General features: G+C 39.8%; 1 pseudogene; it reads right to left on the bottom strand.

The window, feature by feature from the left end:
- Nucleotides 1-9,726: 9,726 nt before the first annotated feature.
- Nucleotides 9,727-10,100, bottom strand: LOC102855330 (annotated as a pseudogene).
- Between the last annotated feature and the right edge of the window lie 12,288 nt (nt 10,101-22,388).

Raw genomic sequence — 22,388 nt, 5'->3', positions numbered from 1 at the left:
CATTAGTACAATCAAATGTTCTGGGATTCCCATTCTTCTTAAGAGTCAGCCACAGCTTGTTGTTGATTTGGTGATACGAAACATAATATGGTAATTGATGTTATAAAAATATTACATCTATGAATGCCTGGAGGTTAAAGTAAAATTATTTATAAACCTTCACCGAAATAATAACTTTTAAGAAAATAATTTCAAAATATTACAAAAATTAAAGATTAACAAAATACAATGAGGAAATCATTCAAGGTATTAGGTCTACATAGTGAAGGCAAATGAAGCTGGTTCATATGAAGCAAAATATAAAATCAGGATCTTTCCTTATACTACCAGATTTCAGGTGGCATGGTTAAGGAATTCAGTGGTTAATCGAAAGGTCAGTGGTTCAAACACTGCAGGACAAAGATGAGGCAGGCTGCTTCTGCAAAGATTTATAGCCTTGGAAACCCAATGGGCAGTTGTACTCTGTCCAAGGGTAACTATGAGTCAGAACCAACTCAGTGGCAATGGATTTGGTGTGTGTTTTGGTGAGCTCTTTAAGGAATCTTGGCAGCATGGTGGTTAAAGTGTTTAACTGCTAACCACAAGGTTCGTGGTCTGAACTATCAAATACACTATGGAAAAAAGATGTAGTAGCCAGCTTTTGTTAAAATGTACAGCCTTGGAAACACAAAAAGGTATTTCTACTTTGTCATACAAGGTTACTATGACTGACAATAAACATATATCAAGGGCTTAGTTGAGTTTTAAACTCTTTTTAAAGGTCCCTGGTAGCACAGTGGTTAAGTACTCAGCTGCTAGCTCTCCTACTAACTTAAAAAAAAAGTCAGTTTGAACCCACTAGCTGCTCCATGTGAGATGTGGCAGTTTGCATCCATAAAGATTATAGCCTGGGTTACTGAGTATGACAGACTCAACAATATCAAATATTTTTAAACCTTTAATCCACTATTCCGTTAAATATTCATAAAACTCCCGATATTACTAAAAAGGTTTAGAGAAGAATTAACTTGAACACATCAAGCCAAAAGCAAGCCAGAATTTACATGAAAGTGCAGATTTCATTCCAAAATCTGTGCTCATGACCATTATACTACACTGCTGGTCATCACCTTACAGTGTCACAGAAATTTTTTCATTTCAGATTTCATGGTATGAAAGTTATGGTTCTACTTCCTATGGTGACAAAGCAAGACTAAGATAAACAAGGAAATAGTATAAATTTATAGGAACACTATGATCATTTGAAACAGAAGAAACAAATTCAACAAGGTCAGCAATGACCTTGACAGATGGAGAAGAGACTGAGATTGTTAACAATTTCAGATTGCTCGGCTCCACAATCAACACTCTTGGTACCAGCCATCAGGAAATCAAAAGACAAATTGCACTGGGAAAGTCTGCTTTCAGGGATCTCTCCAAAGTGTTAAAGAGCAAGGATGTCTGTCAGTCTAAACACTAAGGCATGCCTGATCTAAGCCAGGGTCTTCCCAACTGCTTACTATTGGACAATTACTAACAATGACAGAAGGAGCATAAATGCTTTTGAGTTGTGGTGCTAGAGAAGAGTCTTGGACAGGGTGAAACCAAGTTTTTCCTTCTAGGCTAGGATTTTGAAGCTCCATCTCACATACTTTGGGCACGTGGCCAGGAGGGACCAGTTCTTAGAGAGTGGCATGCTTTGAATGGTGGAGAGGCAGCGCAGCTGAAGAAGAGCCGGGATGAGACGGACTGACACAGATAACTGAGGTAATGGGAAAGTAGGTGTGTCAGAGTCAGTGAGACTGGCTCAGGACAGGTCAGGGTTCAGAGCTATTGTACAGAAGGTTGCTATGAATTGCAGGCAATTCAATGACATAGAACAACAACAAACTCAGAAAATGTTGCTGATCTATCTTTTAAATTGCAAATCATGTAAAATGCAAAATAAAATTAGATTTTGGCTGTAGGATGTTACCAAGCTGGTTCTAACTCTTAGAAACTATGCTCAATAGAATGATACATTGCTCAGACTGCATCATCCTCACAACCATTACTATGCTTGAGCCACTCTTTCAATCCCTCTTAATAAGAGTCCTTTTCTACTGACCCTCTACTTTACCAAGCGGAATGTCTTTCTCCAGGAAGTTTTCTTCTGGCAACATTCAATGCATGTAAAAAAAGTCTCCCATCCAAACTTGTAAAGAGCATTCTGGCTGCATTTCTTAAGACAGATATGTCCATTCTTCTGGTAATCCATGGTATGTACTATATTCTTCACCAACACCATAAATCAGATGCATAAGTTCTTCAAAATTTCTTATTTATTGTCCAACTTTCACAAGCAGGCAAGACAACTGAAAATACTCTGGCATGGGCTAGGCATAGTAGTAGTCTTCAAAGTAATATTTTTTGCCTTTTAAATCTTTAAAGGCATCTTTTGCAGCAAATTTCCCCAGTGCAATACACAACTTTATTTCTTAAATGCTGTTTCCAAGAGTGTTTATTGTTAATAAAAGTAAAATCCCTGATAATTTCTATCTTTTCTATGTTTACCATAAATTTTCTTACTGGTCTAGTTGTAAGGCTTTTTGCTCCATGCTGAGGTGCAACCCATATTGAAGGATATACCTTTGGTTTTTATCAGTAAGTGCATCGAATTCTCTCCTTTCCTAGTAGGCCAGCTTGTGTTACCTGCATATCATAGGCTGTTAATGACTCTTCTTCCAATTTTCATCATGTAGACCAACTTCTCAGACTATTTGTTCAACATACAAACTAAGTGTCATAAAAGATACAATCTGCAGCAAACCTGTTTTAATTTTTAAACCACACAGTATTATCTCATCTAGTGTTCACTGGGTTTTTTAAGTTTTAGAAGCTGATGGCCAATCCTGCTTCCAATTGAAATTGTCTATTTCATCTCACTTGGATCCACAATCAACACCTTTGGCAGAATTTAAATGATGAGTCAAAAATCAACACCTCTGACAGAAATTAAATGATGAGTCAAAATGGGAAAATCTGCTTTCAGGGACCTCTGCAAAGTGCTAGAAGCAATGGTGTCAGATTAAAGAGTAAGGTGCAATTGATCAAAGCCTTGGTCTTTTCAATTACTTCCTATGCATCTGAAAGTTAGACAATGAATAAATATGACAAAAGAATTGATGCCTTTCAGTTGTGGTGTTGGAGAAAAATATTGACTATCTCATGGACTGCCAAAAAAAAACAGGTATGTCTTAGAGAAAGTGCAATCAAAGTGTTCCTTGGAGGCAAAGATGGTGAAGCTCTGTCTCACAGATTTTGGGCATGTTGTTAGGAGGGACCAGTCCTTGGAAAAGATCATCATGCTTGGAAAGTTGGGAGGGTCAGCAAAAGAGAACATCCTCAATGAGATGGATTAATACAGTGACTCTAACAATGGGCTCAAGTATATCAGAGATGATGAGGATGGCACAGGACTTATAGGGTAGGGTTTAGATTCTTTGTTCACAGAGTCGCTCAACAGCATATAACAACAATTCCTTCTTCTGTTTGAATGACTGCCTCTTAGTTTATTCATAGGCTTCACACAAGCACAACTTAATGTTCTGAATTTCCTATTCTTCACAATGATATCCACAAGTTGTTACTAAAGGCCTGTGCATAATTAATAAAACACAGGTCAATATATTTCTGATATTTTCTGCTTTCAGCCTTAAGATCTATTTGACTTTTTTATGTGCAGAACGTCAAGATTTTAATCTTGTTCACAGAGTCACTATAAGTCACAGTTGACTCAACAGCACTTAACCACCAATAATGAGGGAGCAAAAGCAGTATTAACCAATAATTTCAAAATATTTCATCATTAATATAATCTATGTTAAAAAATATAATATTTTTAGAAAGGGATAGGAAGAAAAGTTGCCCAACATGAAGAATGTAATCAATGTCACTCAACTGTAGATGTAGAAATTGATGAATTTCTGTATGTTTTGGTATATGTTTAGTGTTATAATAAATTTCTTTATTATTTTCAGATAGAAAATAATAGAAGAGCTCTGGTGGCCTAATGGTAATGAGTTATACTGCCAACCCAAAGGGACTTGGCTGAAATCCATCAGATGTTTCACAGGATAGAAATGGGCAATCTTTTCCCTTGGACTCAATCTCTGAAAACCCACTGGAGGGTAAACTCTGAGTTGGTCCTTATTCACCAGCACATAACAACATCAATCCTAGTGGGTCTTTTTTAAAAAAAAAACAACCACAAAAAACAATACTCACTCCAGGAATAACAAAGTTCAACAGGGCAGCAAACAACAAATGCTGGTGAGGCTGTGGAGGGTTTGGAAAGCATTCACTGCTGGTGGGTTTGTAAAATGGTGCAACCACTATGGAAGGTGGTCTGATGCTTTCTCAGAAAGTTGGAAATAGAAATACCATTTGACCCAGCAATTCCACTACTGGGTATTTACCTTAAAGAAACCAGAAAAACAACTCTAAACAGCAGTATCCACAGCCATGTTTATTGTTACAAGATTCACAACAGCAAAGACATAGAAGCAACCCAAGTGTCCATCAATAAATGAATGGATAGAAAAACTATGGTACATCCAAACAATGGAATACTACAAAGCACACTGAAAAATAATGAAATAGTAAAACATTACAGAGCATAGGGAAGGCTTGAGGACATTATGCTAAGTGAATAATCTCAGTCACAAAAAGATAACTACTACGTAACACTGCTGCTCTAAAATAGGACAGACATGGAGTGTTGGAGAAGGAATGGGTAAAGAGTGGATAGATAATTAACACTGCATTAGAACAGATGAAGGGAAAAACTATTTTAAAGGAATGTATGATTATTAATTATATGCATAAGAACAATCTGGGAAAAAAGGTGCTTTGTGGGAGGTCTAGGGAAAGGGAAGGCAGGGGAGGGAAAATGTGCCAAAATGAATAAGTTAAAGAAGAAAAAAAATAAATAATAAATACTTACAATTTTAAAAAACCACCAAACTATTTTTAAAAGACAGGAGGAGGTTAATTGGAAAAATAAAAATGTAGATTAGACACAACTGGATGTGATAATGATAAATTTGTTTATGTAATAAGGATGGCCTTATTTTTAGAAAATGCATACTTACATGTTTAGGGATAAAGTGGATAATACTGACAATATTCAATCAAATGGTTAAACAAAAAAATTATAATTATGACAAAATGTTAATGATATTACTATTTTTTCCATTTTCTGGGTGGTTGTAATTTTTGTAATAAAAAAATTTTTAAATCTAGAAAGGCACAGAGTCATCAATTGCCACCTAAATGCTGATGACTGCCAAGAGATACAGTCCAAGAGATAATTCAGCCACGGTAAAATTCCAATTCATTCTCTACAGCTGCCTTTATGCAAGCTCTCAAGCAGGAGCCATATTTAATCATCTCTGTAGACTCTGGTATGGCTCAGTGAATGTCCTTCCACTACTTCCCAATTCAGAGAAGCTGACTCCCAGGTCACAACCACAGAGGTGAAAGGGAACCCAGTGGCAGGTAGCAGTGGGAAATCAAAGTTATCAAAATGTGTTTTTAAAAGCCTTACCTTAAGAAGGACTCAAAAGAAGTGATTCCTTTAAAAAAAAAAAGCAGGGGAGGGGTCACTTCCAAGTATCAAGATCATCTTGCACCATTAGCAACCAAGGTGAATAAAGGCTTGAGCTCCTGAATCAGCACTGACCAGAACTCACTCCTATATTCAGTTTCTTCCCAGCTCTGCCCTCTTGAACAAGTACACTTATCCATTCTTTTGTTGTTGTGTACCAGTGAGTAAGAACCAGCCCATAGGTGGGTGACCCTGCGGCAGGTTTTCAGAGGCAGGAAATCAAATGAGACTGCCTATCTTTCTCCCGTGGAGCAGTTGATGAATCTGAACCATATACCTTTGCACTGGCAGCACAACTCTTTACCACTAAGCCACTAGAGCTCCTTTTATCCATTCTACACATTATGAAATAGTTGCTATGTACCAGGCATTAATCTAACTCCAAGTTCCCCAGGCAATGATTTCTTCACAGGTAAATTTTAGTATCATATGCTTCAGAAAGTGTGACCTAAAGAGAAGAGCAGTGTTGAGCACATGTGGGCACTCAATATCAACCACTACCTAAAAGATTGTATATATGGTTGTTCTGTAAGGGGCATTTCTGTCCTTGACAGTACTGCTATTGTTCTTAGGTAGAGAAAAATTATCATTTCTAGGAAAAGATCATCTCTGTGGCACATAACAACAACAGGAAAACATATAAGTATCTCATGGTGCTCTCTCTTGAAACCCCAGAATGGAGGGCTGTTTTGGGTGTTGTTGTTTTTTAAGTCATAAACACCTAATGACAAGGAGAAGAGAAGAATTAACAGCAATAAAATTAAAAAGCAGATGGACAATGGTAACCAACTTAGTACATCTAAAAAAAAGCTGAATTCCAAGACAGCAGTAGAGAATGCTAATTAATCCAGTAAAGACAGGGAAAATAAGATCCCAGATTATGTCTTTTCTACTTCATGGTGCTGGCAGATGATACTTTTACACTCTGCTAAAAATCTGAGAGTTTTTTCCTTATTCCTTATGTTGGATTACAGATACCAGGCACAACAATGTGAGTGACACACTAAAAACTGTACAATATGTGACTGTATGCTGAATGTAAACAACCTCAGCTTCTGCCATGGCTCAGAAGACTAAGAAACCAGAGCCTTTCCTTCTTGCCAGGAGACAAGGCATTCTATTCTCAAGAATCTGAGGCGGTCAAGAAAAATTATAAAGATACTGATATCAAGGATTTACCCTAATCACAGTCTCTCCAGAACACTGTACAGTGAAACACATGGCTACCATGCCTCACCTACACCCTCAAGTGTCAATAAACTTTTCAGTCCTCTATTCTTCAACTGAAGCAGAAAAATCACAGATTACTAAGGAGCTAAGGAAAGCCTTTAAAATAGAAGACACATGGAGAAAGGAAACAAAAAACTGGGTTAAAAAACATCCTGTGCAAAGAGAAAAAAAATAAACAACACAAAATGTATAATTTTAATAACCTAAGTTAGAAGATCTCTTCCAGTCTTCTTCTACTTAGGTTATTAAAATTATACATTTTATGTTGTTTATTTTTTTTTCCTCTTCGCACAGGATGTTTTTTTTGTTCCCATCCCAAAGAAGGGTGACCCAACTAAGTGTGGAAACTACAGAACAATATCATTGATTTCACATGCAAGCAAGATTCTACTGAAGATTATCCAAAAACGACTGGAACAGTACATCAGCAGAGAACTGCCAGAAGTCCAGGCTGGGTTTAGAAGGGGTCGTGGTACTAGGGATATTGTAGCTGATGTTAGATGGATCTTAGCTGAAAGCAGAGAATACCAGAAGAATGTCTATCTGTGTTTCATTGATTATGCAAAGGCATTTGACTGTGTGGATCATAACAAACTGTGGCTGACTCTGAGAAGAATGGGAATCCCAGAACATTTAATGATGCTAATGTGAAACCTATACTTGGACCAAGAGGCAGTCGTCAGAACAGAGCAGGGCAACACTGCATGGTTCAAAATTGAGAAGGGTGTACGCCAGGGATGTGTCCTATCTCCATACCTTTTCAACCTGTGTGCAGAGCAGATTATCCGAGAGGCTGGGCTCTATGAGGAGAAGCATGGCGTTAGGATTGGTGGAAGATCTATCAACAATCTGCATTATGCAGATGACACAACCCTGCTCTCTGAAACTGAGGAGGACCTCATGCACTTACTGCAGAGGGTCAAGGACTGCCGCCTTCAGTATGGACTGAGGCTCATTGTCAAGAAGACAAAGATTCTCACCACTGACCAATTGGTAGCATCAGGATAAGAGATTGAGATTGTTCACAGCTTCAGTTTGCTCGGCTCCACAGTCAACACTCTTGGCACCAGCAGCCAGGAAATAAAAAAACATATTGCGATGGGAAAGTCTGCTGTTAGGGACCTCTCTAAAGTACTCAAGAGCAACGGTGTCTCTCTGGAGACTAAGGTGTGCCTGATACAGGCCATGGTCTTTGCAATCACTTATTATGCATCAGAGAGTTGAACAATGACTACGGAGGATAGAAGGAGAATTGACACCTTTGAGCTGTGGTGCTGGAGAAGAGTACTGAATGTTCCATAGACTGCCAGGAAAACAAACAGATCCATCCTAGAGAGGGTTAAACCAGGCTACTCCTTGGAGGCAAGGATTCTGGGGCTTCGTCTGACATACTTTGGACATGTAAGGAGAGACAGGTCCTTGGAGAGGGACATCATGCTTGGTAGGGTAGAGGGACAGTGCAGGAGGGGAAGACCCTCTATGAGGTGGATTGATTCAGTGACTGGGGTAATCGGGATGGGTGTGTCAGAGGCAATGCGATTGGCACAGGATAGAGCAGGGTTTAGGGCTGTTGTACATAGGGTCTCTATGAGTCGCAAACAACTCAACGGCACGTAACAACAACAAGTTAGAAGAGAACACATAACATCTATGAAACAAGAATAGATACTATTATTAAAAAAATCACAAAATAAAGAAGCTTTTGGGAAGTAAAAGCATGATAAAAGAATTATAAAACTAACAGAAGGATTATAAAATAAAACAAGATTGATTAGTGGGCGGGGAAAAGAGAAACTGGAAATCTGAGAGAACAGATAAGAAAATTTTAAGGCCAGCATAAAAGGTTCCCATCTAAATAGGTGTTTCGGATGAAAGAACAGAAAATAATTAACAAAATATTTCAAGAACATTTCCTCAAAACTAGAAGTTCTTGTTTTTCAAGGTAAAAGGGCTTATCAAGTACTCAACTGATATATGAAAACATATTTACACTAAGCTTGTGACTGGCGTGAGATGCCTTCAAATCAGCACAGAAGCAACTACATACAAGAGTATGAAACGGTGCAACAATGAATGAATGGAAATCCAAAATCTCCGTAAATGTTCATTAAACTAAAAAAAAAAAAGTATGAAACCCTGCCTGATCCTGCAACATCCTTCCTGTTGCTGTGCTCAACCCATTGCTGAAGCCAGCCAATCCACCTCACTAAGGATCTTCCTCTTTTTCACTGACTCTCTCCACTTTACAAAGCACACATCTCCCTCTGAGGACTGTATCACACTAAATCTTAAATTATTCTAGTCAAAGTATAGATTCTACCAGCTTGCAAAAAAGAGAAATGAAAGAAACCTGGGTTACCTACAAAGGATCTGTGATCAAAACAACTTGGAAATCTCAACAGCAACAGTGGAAACAGGACAGCAATGGAGAAATGAATTCTACTAATAGCCAAAATAATAATTAAATATGAGAACAGAATGAAAATCTACTCAGGAAAGGGAGAGCTTTTAAAAAAAAAAAACCAAACCAAACTCTTTCTGGCTTTCACATCCACCAACAGCTCCACAAGAGAAAGACGAGGGAGTCTCCTCTCATTTAAGAATTACAACCTCCAAAACCCAGTGCTGGGTCACTCTGAGTTGGAACCCACAAGCTAATGGACTGACACAGTGACTGTATCTTCCACGGAAGATCGTGAGGCTTGGCACAGGCTTAGGAAAGGTTCAGATCTGCTGTTCAAAGGTTCACTGTGACTTGGCTTGATAGTACCAAACAAGATGAAGTAAATTTTAGTTTGTCGGGGGTTTTGCTGTTGTTGTGCCCATGTTTTATTCAAGAATTTACACAAATTATTGGAGATAAATGAGTTTTAATCCTCATTTTCATCTTGGTTAATCTGGAAGTAATGTAATTCATAACTTTCTTTGCTGTTAGCTACTATGTTAACCAATCACATAGGTGATTCTTCAAATATTTTTTCATGAAATATTTCAAGTATCTTTTGGAAAAAGACACCTTGGAAACTACAGTAATCTTGCTCTTGATTCCTTCAATGGTTACAATCCCTGCACTGAGATTACCAGCTTTCCCATTAACTTTGATTCTTGAAGAAACTGATCAAAATGTGGCTGCATCCATGATTCCACCTTCTACTGGATGGGTACAGCCAAGAGTGAATGTCAGAACCTGCTTCTTTTTTTTTTTTTTAACCTCTCTTCACCACAGGGTTTTCACAGGTGCCATGGTGGCACTCAGAAAGTTAGAGGTCTGCCTTCTATGCAGATGCAAACTGTCCCACTTAAGATTTCATTTTGACAAAGAATAAAACAACCTAAGCATAATGAACCAAACCCACGGCAGCAGAATCAATTCTGACTCACCTCAACCATTCATAGGGTTTCTGCGGCTATAAATATTTTCAGGAGTCTCTCTCTCATCCTTCTCTCATCAAGTAAGATTCAAATTACCAACTTTTAGATTGTTGTTGCTGCTTTTGGTGGTGATGTGTGCTTCAGAGAACCAACTCATACTTAACCTTCCAGTGGGTTTTCAGAGGCAATCAATTACACAGGAGGAGACTGACCAGCCTTCTCCCACGGAGCATGTAATGGTTTCAAACCATGTACCTTTGAGATTGCTGTTCAGCTTCTTACCACTAGGCCACCAGAGAGAGGTTCCTTTAGATTAGTAGACTGATGCATTAAACACTAGCCAGAGGACTCTTTCAAAGTAGCTACAGAAAATAACACAGGAGAGTGAAAGGCAATCCAATCAAGCTCCACAGTCAAGTGACTGACTGGTCCACTCAGAGGGAATATAACTGGAGCAAAAGATACGCTGATGATAACATCATCAAAGATCCACACCATCATCAAAGATCCCCACTTCTGTACCAGCTTCGTAGCTGAGAATTGAATGTCCAGTGAACTAAGCTCAAATTCTTATCTACATTTAGGCTTGGTTTGCCTTAATCTTGATTATATGCTAAGAAAGTTTTGCTCTTTCCACTCTACAACCTCAATCTGCAGAACATTCATTTCATCTCCCAAAAGAGTTGTTTTACCTTCCTTGATAACCGTATACAGACCATGCTGAGCTAAGAATCAGAAAAAAAAAAGAAGGCCCACTCCCTCTGATTATGTTTCTGTGGTCCTTTCAGCAGTGCATATACATTACCAGACTTCCAGGGAATGGTGAACTCTATTGCCCAACACTCACTCACTGATTTCCAAAGAGCCCAAAGTCAGTGAAGATAGGCCTGATCAGTGCCCACAGATTCTGTTCAGCTCATCATGTCCTGAAAACTTTCATTTACCAGTGGTGACAATATTGTTCTTTCCTCAGCTAGGCTTTACTCAGATAAAACAAAATTTTATCCCCCCAAAAGCTCTAACATTTTCTAATAATCCTGTTTAGATTTCAACTGATACTCAAGGGGATATGTAACTTTCTAGTAGAGAAATTAATCCCAAAGGTATCATGATTTTGCTGCCCTGTAGACTATTAACCAAATATAACTATCATAACAATTTTACTGAGGCATTCCTTTATCTACAAACTTCATAAATTGCAAGCCCTTAAATATTTTTTCTTATTTTTGTTGAGTATATATATATATATGGGAGAATATACACCAATAGTTCTTTTATATGTTCAACTGAGTGACACTAATTACATTCTTTGAATTATCTATTTTCATCGCCGCTTCACTGCTCTGCCCTTCTGTTCCTCCCTCATGAACATAAACTCATTCCCCCATGGCTGCCCCACAATTCTCTATCTTTTAAGCTGTTGTTGTCAATTTGATCTCATATAGATTGAATTTAGGACACTCTCCTGGCAGTCTGGAGAGAAGGACTACTAACCCAAAGACAGCGTCTCTCTGACATTTCAAATTCACTGAGGATAGACGTTTTCCTCCTCTAAGATTTACAGAAACCCAAAGGAAAGTCAGCTATGAGTCAGTACCAACTCAAAGGCAATGTAAGGTATCTTAAAAGAGCAGCAGAAAGCTTAAGGCAGATACTTAATTGGTTTTAAGATTTCATAAAATAATTTTTATTTCAAATTCAACTGTTATCTCAGGGTAATATTTGTAGGTGCTCATACACCCTCCATGGGTCTGTATTTAAAATCTTGGTCTGCCTGTTTCCCCATTTGACATGGGATATATTACAGAATCTTTGATTAAAAGATTCAGTAATGGTAGCAGGGCACCATCTGGTTCTTCTGGTCTCACAGCAAGGGAGGCAATAAGCCACAAGTTCTGTTTCCTCTCCAATTCCTAACTCTTCTTTTTTTGTTCTAGGATAATAAAATCAATTCTTACACTTTGACCCCATGAAAGCTTTTAAAACTCACTCACAGCAAACAAGGAGGTCTAACAGTAATGAACCCATTATTACACCAATTAACCAGGATGTCCCAGGAATCCATGACTCTAAGCCTCCAAACTAATGAGTCAAATCCCAAGAGTTGTATACTTCTAAAGCCAGTTCTTTGAAGTATGCATAAATTATCTAAACTTTGAAAAATTCTCACTATTTATTTGTATGAGAATTTTGTGTTTGTTAAAAATACTGTTCATGATTTAAAGATCTGTGTTTGTGTCTATATAGCGATGACATCTACGATGATGAAGGCAGTAATCATACTCTTTCAGTTACATATATTCTACTTTTTTGTGCATGAGACACATTTTAAAATAAAAAAAAAGCATTTCTGTTCTTATGGATGTTCAAAGGGATTATCACAGGATGATCAATGTAAACAAAATGTGTTCATTCACACTCTCTGTCAGAAATTCCTCTATTCATTTCTGCCAAGCCAATTAAATGAGTCCATATACCCTAAGGTCAACACTATTGAGGTATCAAAGTTAATAAACTTGTCATCACTTAGGACAAACTTCAAAATTTTCTTACTCAGGTCTCTAAATATTAAAGATTTAGTTTTTTTAAAGTATAATTAAAGTAGATTAATTCATCCTTTTATAAAATCTTTAATAAAAGACTTCTTTGTGAGGGGAAAATAGCAAAACTGAAGGGAAGTATGCAGTATTATGCAACATGCAAACTTACTCTATGAAATATACAATGCTAAAAGAAGTTTTACACGGCAGTTTTAATGGCTAAAACTCCAAAAAGAATGAAAATGGGTATCAATGAGGGACAGATAAAATATATCAAAGAACACTGTGTCAAATGCGTTAATGGTTGGCTACCCAATGCGGACAGAGAGTGGGGTGGAGAGTGGCATCCACTTCCATAATAGCTTGCCTCCAGAAACCCTATGAACCTGGAGAGAGGATGAAAGGTACCCAAGCATCGAGGACTCTCCATCATATGCTCACTATGAGTCGCCTGTGACTCGATGGCACTTAACAACAAATTAAGCAATGGTATGTATTATACTATGCATCACTGTTAAAATTAGGTAGGTCCACAAATACTGATGTCTTCATATTATATATCTTTATAGTATATATAAGTTGAAAAGTGAAGAAACAACAAATCCTAACTTTTCCCTGTGTTGTTTTACTATAATACTTAACATTTTCCCAATCTAAATATTATTTAAAGGAGAATATAAGAATAAAATAATAAGTTATTTACCAAGGATTCCACAAGCGATTTCAGCAAGACTCCCCACAATCCGAGTTAAAAAGAGTTCCGGTGGGTAGTCAGTGAAGGGCTTCAATGCTAACCCAAAGGCAATGCCTCTCAGTTCGAATCTAACAGGGCTGCCAGGGAAAAAAATGAGCATTCTCCTCCCTTGGGATATATTTATAGTATGTATTTGTTTATTTTACACGTATCATTATTTACACAAATACATATATTCATACACACATTTATATGTCACACGTATCTCTCGAAAATCCGCCAGAGGGTCGGCTATGAGTCAGTTCTGACTCGAAGGCAAAGTGTTGAGACCCTCCTCCCCCTTAAGGCTCCTTGCAATCCCAAGTGCAAGGGAAGACCCCCCTGCCCCCGCCCCCTTCAGGCTCCTGCGATCCCAGGTGCACAGGCAGGTGGGGGATGGGGGCAGCGTGTCTCCGTCCTAATTAAACCTGCTTTTCTCACAGCATCAACAGCCCATATGATTTTTCATTTTTATCTTAAACATAGAGAAAGTCGTGAAACTACATTATCGGTTTAAAAAACCTGCTTACCATTCTCTATGCAGATTTGGAAGAAGACAAAGAGACTGAAGATGATGGGGCGGGGAAGGGGTGGGGGAGCTTGAAGTAGGGCTCCCCATAAATGCCGATTCAGAGACCCAAGAAACTGTGTCAAGAGAAAGGATTTCAGCAGAGAATAGCCTGAGAGAAGAGGTGAGACACTCAAATCAGAAATCCAAGTCTTGGCGAGACACAAGGCTGACTACACACCCGTTCACTCCACCCGAGGTGTCTAGCCCACCCGTTCACAGCACAAGCTGGGGAGGTCACGAGCACAGTCAATCTTATATTGATTTAGCTTTTAAAAAGCCACGTATTTCCTTCTCGTATCAAAAACTAGCCATGGGTTAGCTCCTAAACCGATTTACCAGAAAAAACCGAAAAGGGAACCAAAGCTACCAAAGCAAGAGTGGCAATTTTCTGCTATGACTTATCTGAAAAAGCACTCTCCATAAATTCTTACGTTTCCCTTCCCTCTCCCCACCTTGGTGCTTGATTCTCGAACGCACAGACTCGGCAAAGTGCACAGGACACGGTCAAACGCCCAGCAATGGCTCACAGCAAATCCGCAGGCGACGGAGGACGGGAGTCGCCCCCAGTCACCTACTTCGGGCCTTGGAGGGACGCCCCGAAAGTCGTCCTTTCCTCCTCTAGGTCGCCTGAGAAACTGGGGGAGCAGACTTCCCTCCAGGCTGATGACGATAAGGTGGCCGCGCGGCCTGTACAGCGTAGGGGCACCGACGCGTCTCGCCCACAGTGGACGCAGGTCAGGCAGGAGAAGCTCCGCGGAAGCCTCCGCCCCACAGGCAGCTTCGGACCCGCGGAACCGACAAGCGCCGGCACGGAGGCCAGGACCGGGCGCCGTAGCCGCCGCGCCTCGCAGGCCCGGCCCGCCTAGGGCGCCCCTCCGTGCGCGGGCGGCAGATGCGACCCAGCCTTGTTGCCCTGCGCCTGAAACCGGCCTGCGGCACTCACCAGACTTCCTCGACTTCCACGCCGACCCCGGTGCACGCGCAGAGAAGAGGCGGCCGCGCTGCGCCCCGGCCGTCCAGCGTTGTCCACCCACGTCCCCCCCACGAGCCGGGAACCGGCGGCTTGTCTGGCCAGGCGGAGACGCTGGAGGGGCGGGGCGCAGCGCCGTGCGCACCGCAGCAACCAATCAGCATGTAGCAAGTGGCCTGTTGAGGGCGGGGCGGGGCTCCGAGGAGGCGGGGCGGGGCTGCCTCTGCTCTTGGGCATTGGGCAGGAGAGTCTAGACCCGGCCATGTGTCGCTGATTGGGCCTGGCCTTCACGTCCACTTAGTTGCGGTTTTAGCTACCCTGCTCTGAAGTTGCTTTTCTACCCACAGACCTCAAGTTCGGTATCCAGATGATAAGTACAAGGAGCCCAAGATCCCGAGAGCAGCGGTTCTTCCTGCGCCTTGGTTCAGAGAATTGTGCAGAATGCTGTCCAGAGTGGGGCACCGAGTTCTGCGAAAGTTTATGAAACCTGAAGGCGCTTGTAGACATAGTTGCCCTGTTCTAATTCCTGTCTTTTGGAAATGGAAGCCTAGAAAAGTGACGTTAACTTGTACAAGCTTGTACAGTTAGTACTAGAAGGTTAAACAGAAGAGTAAAAAAACTAGTTTACCAACATAATGCAACTGTATTGTGAAGCTTTTTGATTCTATCCTAGTCCTTTCCCTGTGCTTCTGCTTGTATTTTTGACATTTTGGTACTCAAGTTCTTCATATTCAATACTTAAAGATTCTACCTCCTAAATTTTCAGCTGTTTCCTTCAGAATATAAAATGCTGTTTAGTTGTTTGAGGGAAAGACACTGTGTAAATCCACGTATTAAAAATAGAAATATAAAAGACTAGAGGTCCCAGAGGGGTGTAAACCTGGTTTCTATGACATTGCTAATGCTGCAGGATGTTTGGAAGATGGACTTGGTGGTCTACTTCCCTTACAGTTTAGCCAAAACTATGTGGAGTAATTCTGTTTTACCTCATGAGGTCATTGGAAGTCTGAATGGACTACATAATAACTAACAACTGAAAGTGCTAAAGGCGCAACAATGCCTGTTTAAAGACTAAGGTGTGCCTTATCCAAGCTATGGTCTTTTTTTTTATTACTTCCTGTGCATCTGAGAAGTTGGGCAGGAATAACAGTGGCAGAAGAATTTATGCCTTTTAATTTTAATGTTGAAGAAGAGTACTAAATATCTCAAGAACTACCAAAAGAACAAATAAACTCATCTTGGAGAAAGTACAATCAGAGTACTCTCAGAGGATAGTGAAACTTCATTTCACATGCTTTGAACATGTCAGGAGGGGCCAATCTTTGGGAAAAGATATCATGCTGGGAAAGCTGGAAGGCCAGCAAAAGAAAAATTCTCAAGTTGGATTGACACAGTGGCTACAAGAATGAGCTTGAGCATATCAGAGATCATGAGGATAACACAGGATAGAGCAAGGTTCACATCTGTTGCTCATTGGGTCCTTAAGAGTTGTGATTAACTTGATGCCACCCAAGGGCAGCAACAACAAAAGACTTTTTGTGCACCTATAATGGAGTAAAAGGGAGCTCTGGCCACCTAGCAGGTAGAGTTGTGCTACCAGCACAAAGTTCCACCAAGAATAGACAAATCTCCTTCTGTGCGATTTACAACCTCTGAAAACCAGCTGGAGGGTCAGTTATGAGTAGATTCTGACTCAATGGCAATAAGATTGAGTTCTTGAAAATTGAGCAAAAGATGTTTCATTGTTGTGTTATTGCTGTTACTAGTGCCATCAAGTTGATTATGACTCATGGCAACCCTATGAGCAACAGATCTGAACCCTGTCCTTACAATCTCTGACCCACTTGAACCCATTACAGCAGTCACTGTGTTGAGTTGTTATAAAATGCCATCCTACATAAATTCACTCTCTTACACGTAAAACAGACAATCTTACTTGTTTTTCCTACTCTACTTCAATTCTCATTTTCATGGATAGCATTTTTACTTCTATTTATGTTTTGTCACTTGGCAAAAAGATACACTTAGATGAGATGGACTGATCCCGTTACAAGGGTAATAGGGGTAGATATGTCAGAGACAATAAGGTTGGCTCAGTAGAGAGCAGGGTTTCAGATCTGTTGTCCTGTTGAAGATTATCCAGAAACAACTGGAACAGTACATTGACAGGGGACCACCAGAAACACAAGTTTGATTTAGAAGAGGTCGTGACACTAGAGACATTATAACCAATGTCAGATGGATCTTGGCAAAAAAGCAAAGAGTACCAGGAGAATGTCTGTGTTTCATTGACTATACAAAGCCATTTGACTGTGTGGATCACAACAAATGAGGAAAATGGGAATCCCAGAGCACTTGAATGCACTTATGTGAAACCTATACTTGGACCAGAAAGCAGTCCTCAGAACAGATCAAGGACACACTGCATGCTGCAAAATCAGGAAAGGAGTGCGTCCAGGATGCATCTTGTCTCCATACCTTTTCAATTTATATGTAGAACAGATCATTCTAGAGGCTGGGCTTTATGAGGAAGAATGTGGCATCAGTATTGGAAGAAAAGAGTTTCACCACTGGGCCAATTGGCAGCACATGATAGATGGAGAGAGTTTGAGGTCGTTAACAATTACAGCCTGCTCCACAGTCAACACTCTTGGCAGCATCAGTCAGGAAATCAAAAGACAGATTGCATTAGGTAAATCTGCTCTCAGGGATCTCTCCAAAGAACTGAAAAGCAATCAATATCCTACGACTTGTTCTTATGTGTCATCAAGTCACCTGCTACTCATAGCAAACCTATGTACAACAGCCCTAAACCCTGCTCTATCCTGTGTCAATCTCACTGTCTCTGACACAACTGCCTACATTACCCCAGTCAACAAATCAATCCACCTCATCAAGGGTCTTCCTCTCCTGCACTGTCCCTCCACCTTCCCAAGCATGACATCCCTCTCCAAGGACTGATCTCTCCTTGCAACATGTCCAAAGTATGTCAGATGAAGCCTCCAAGGAGCAGCCTGGCTTCACCCCCTCCAGGATGAACTTGTTTGTTCTCCTAGCAGTCCATGGTATATTCAATACACTTCTCCAACACCACAGCTCAAAGGCATCAATTCTCCTTCTATCGTCCGTAGTCATTGTCCAGCTTTCTGATGCATAACAAGTAATTATAAAGACCACGGCCTGTATCAGGAGTACCTTAGTCTCCAGACTGACATTGTTGCTCTTTGGTACTTTGGAGAGGTCTCTGACAGCAGACTTTGCTAATTCATCTTTTAATTTCCTGGCTGCTGGTACCAAGAGTGTTGATTGTAAAGCCAAGCAAACTGACACTGTTAACAATCTCAATCTATTCATCATCTATCATGATGCTGCCAGTTGTCCAAGTGGTGAGAATCTTTGTTTTCTTGATGTTGGACTTCAATCCATATTAAAGGCTGCAGTCCTTCACCTTCTGCAGCAAGTACTTCAGATCCTTCTCTGTTTCAGCAAACATGGTTGTGTCATCTGTATAATGCAAATTGTTGATGAGTCTACCTCCAATCCTGATGCCACATTTTTCCTCATTGAGCCCAGCCTCCCAGATGATCTGTTCTGCATATAGATTAAAAAGATATGGAGATAGAACACTTCCCTGGTATACACCAGTCCCAATTTTGAAATATGCAGTGTTTCCCCACTCTGTTCTGATGACTGCCTCCTGATCTAAGTATAGGTTTTGCATAATAAGCACAATCAAGTGTTCTGGGATTCCCATTCTTCTCAGAGTCAGCCACATTTGCAAAAGAATTCTCTTTGTGATTAATTCTCAGTGAAGTCACAGAGAATCTTGATTTGGCATTTCAGTCTTGGAGCTGTTCACCCCCTACCTTACATTCTCTGTTTTTCTCCATGCAAGATGTCCCTGTCTCCTCTCTGTCCCTTTGACAGAGAGCATTAAACAACATTAAACAAAATATATGTTTATGTGTTGGTACTTCATGGACACAGTCTAACCTCCTTATTCCAGCAAAGACAATCATCACATGAGTACTTAGTTATACTTTCAAAAGGTGATAATTTGAAACATTCACTTCTAATCACATATTCCACTTCAGGATGAAATAAAAATACTGAGATTTCAGCCTTTGGCCTGCTTTCCAGGCAACCAAAGACAAAGGAAACAGCCTATTTCTTTAAGCACTTTTCCCAATGTTTTTGCATATATCATTTCTATTTCTACTGGCAAAAACCTAGTCATTTGGCTACCATATACTACAAGGAAGGCTGGAAAATGGTATTTAAGTTCTGAGAAAGAAAGGAAAAATAGATGTTGAGAACAACTGTTGTTGTTGTTGTTATGTGCTCGCAACTCATAGCGACCCTATGTACAACAGCCCTAAACCCTGCTCTGTCCTGTGCCAATCTCACTGCCTCTGACACACCCATCCTGATTACCCCAGTCACTGGGTCAATCCACCTCATAGCAGGTCTTCCCCTCCCGTGCTGTCCCTCCACCCTCCCAAGCATGATGGCCCTCTCCAAGGACCTCTCCCTCCTTACAACATGTCCAAAGTATGTCAGACGAAGCCCCAGAATCCTTGCCTCCACTACTGGTGTCTAATTATGGGTTAGTGAATCTTTTGTTCAAAATGGCTTTCTTAGGCAATTGCCCTTGACTTTGCCACATGACTGCACAGGAACATACAAATAGATGTGTTAGTATACCATCAAAGAGTATGGCTAGTTTTACTCTAGCCTTCAATATGGATTACATTTCAACATCAAGAAAACAAAAATCCTCACCACTGGACTGATAGGCAACATCATGAGAGATGGAGAAACATTTAAATAGGCAAAAGTTTTATCTTACTTGGGTACATAATCAAAACCCTTGGTCAGGAGATCTGGAGATTGTATTGGTCAAGTCTGCTGTCAAGGACCTCTTCAACTTACTAAAAATCAATGATGTAACTTTGAAGACTAAAGTTCACCTGATTCAAGTCATAGTCTCTCTCATCACCTACTACACATCTAAGAGCTGGACAATGAATAAGGATGAGTCTTTAGTAAAATTCAATTAGTCTTAAAAATATTCTCTGCTTGCTCTGGCCTGCTTGATGTTGCACTGAAGCACATTATTATTATTATTATTATTATTATTATTATTATTATGTTATTGTGTACAGTTGAGTCAGAACCAACCCACAGCTAACCCTCCAATGGGTTTTCAGAGGCAGTTAATTGGACAGGAGTAGACTGCCCATCTTTGTCCCAGGAAGCAGCTGGTGGGTTCGAGCCATGTGCAGAGCAGCTTCTTATGAGTAGGCCTCCAGAGCTCCCTAGATTCCCATTCCCTCTACTCAATCTCCGAGATTCTGGATGCTGTGTGACTTTAGGTTTCTTTTCAGGCTGGGGCCAGGACAGGTTCTAAAAGACTTCCTACACATAAAACCAGACAAGTAAATGCAGGCTAGATGGTGAAATATTCTAGGTGGTACTTTAGACTAGGTCTTAGGGATTCTGGTTTGTTCCTGTTTCTTACGGCTACTTCATCATCTTGCCCTGATAGTTTTCACTTCCAACCTTTTGCGATTGCAAGTCAAATGTGGATCACATGAACCAACTGAAAGTGTAAAGCATGTATGATAAACATTTACTTCCCAAAATGCTCTTTATCTTCCTCTATAAGTGCATGAAGTTATGTAAATATAACAGAACAAAGCATTACTCAGTTGCATGCCATATTCATGGTCTTTAGTATGTTAGAGACCATTGTTGCAGTTAATGTGTCAACTCATCTTATTGAGGTTTCTACCTCTTTCATTGCTCCTCTAAAAACAATAGTGTCTTTTTCTATTGATTGATGATATGATAAATGAGCCAAAGTCTTACCATCCTCTATTTTAAGAAACACTCTGCTTGTATTTCTTCTTAGACTGATATGTCCATCCTTCTGACATTTCATGGTGTGTCCAGGAGTCTTAACCAGTACCAGGTTCAAATGCACTGATTCCCCTTCTGTCTTCCTTTTCATTATGGAACATTCACTTGTATGAATGGAGAAGAAATTGTCAACTATTTCATTCTATTGGATCAATAATCAATGTTCATGGAAGCAGCAAACAAAAAAGAAAATAAAATTATTTATTCCATGGGAAAATTTATTGCACAAAACTTCTTGAAAATTTTTTAAAGCAATAACAGGCAGCAAGGCAAGACCAACCTGTAATCTTTTCGATCAGCTCACATGTATGAAAAAGTCTGCTATGCAGCTGTTAGAATTGTTGTATTATAAAAGGTTGACTCAAGATTAAAGTCACATCTCGGTAAGTCTGAAATGAGTCATGTATAAAAGGATAGACATTCAGTATCCATTATTTGAGCAAAAGATTGTCTTCTGGGTGAAAAACAGAAGGCAAATCTCGGAAGATAACTTGTTTGGAGTGAAGAAAAAAACACTTCTGTATTTTAGAATCTGGAGAAAGTGGATACAGTTACATAGCAGAAAGAAAGAAAAAAACCATTTCAATGGTGCTTAAATTTAAAAAAATACATGTAACTGTTCATAGAACTGGAAAATCAGAAACTCAGGCATGTTGTTCCACCATATATCTCTATTGCATAGTCACTGGCTCAGTGTTACATATTTTATATCTCTGCATTGTCTGTAAAACTGACTTATTTCCAAAGCTGGCTTCCCTATTGTTGCCAAAGGTGGTTGGATTTATAGTACCCCCTGTTTTATCTAACCTAAGAGCTTTCTGTTGTTAATGGACTACTTAGTAACCAATCATAAAGCTCATGGTAGGCAATGATTGGCTTAGACATTCCTACCTGAACCAATTACTGAGACAAAGAATCACTCCAAACTCAAAGAGGCCTGATGTCAATTCTCTTATTTATCTTCCAATTCCCTTCTTATAATTATCTTATAAGGTCCAAGAAGTATCTTTTTTGGGTGTGTGTGACCCTGGAGGATATTATGCTAAGTGAAATATCTCAGTCACAAAAGGACAAATACTGCATAGTGCCACTGTTGTAGAATGGGACTGACATCAGGGTTGGGGTGAGACTGAGAAAGATTGGATAAATTAAGTATATTGCATTGAAACAAATGTGGGACAGAACTGTTTAAAAGCAATATATGATTGGGTATTATGGTTATGACAAGAGTCCAGAATGAAGGCTGCATAGTGGAGTGTACTGAGGGGGGAGTGGGGATGATTGTATACCAATGAAGGAATTTTTCTGTTACTTTTCAAAGAGAAGAATGAACTGGGGGGGAGGGGTGGACAGGGAGAAAAATGTAACAATGAACGAATGGAAATCCAAAGTCTCTATAAACGTTCATTAAAATTAATAATAAT

The sequence above is a fragment of the Elephantulus edwardii genome, unplaced genomic scaffold (assembly GCF_000299155.1).
Source record: "Elephantulus edwardii isolate Elephantulus edwardi_28Jun2011 unplaced genomic scaffold, EleEdw1.0 scaffold00051, whole genome shotgun sequence".
Classification (NCBI taxonomy): Eukaryota; Metazoa; Chordata; class Mammalia; order Macroscelidea; family Macroscelididae; genus Elephantulus; species Elephantulus edwardii.
The sequence above is the reverse complement of the archived record's forward strand: the minus strand, read 5'-3'. Positions and strand labels throughout refer to the sequence as shown.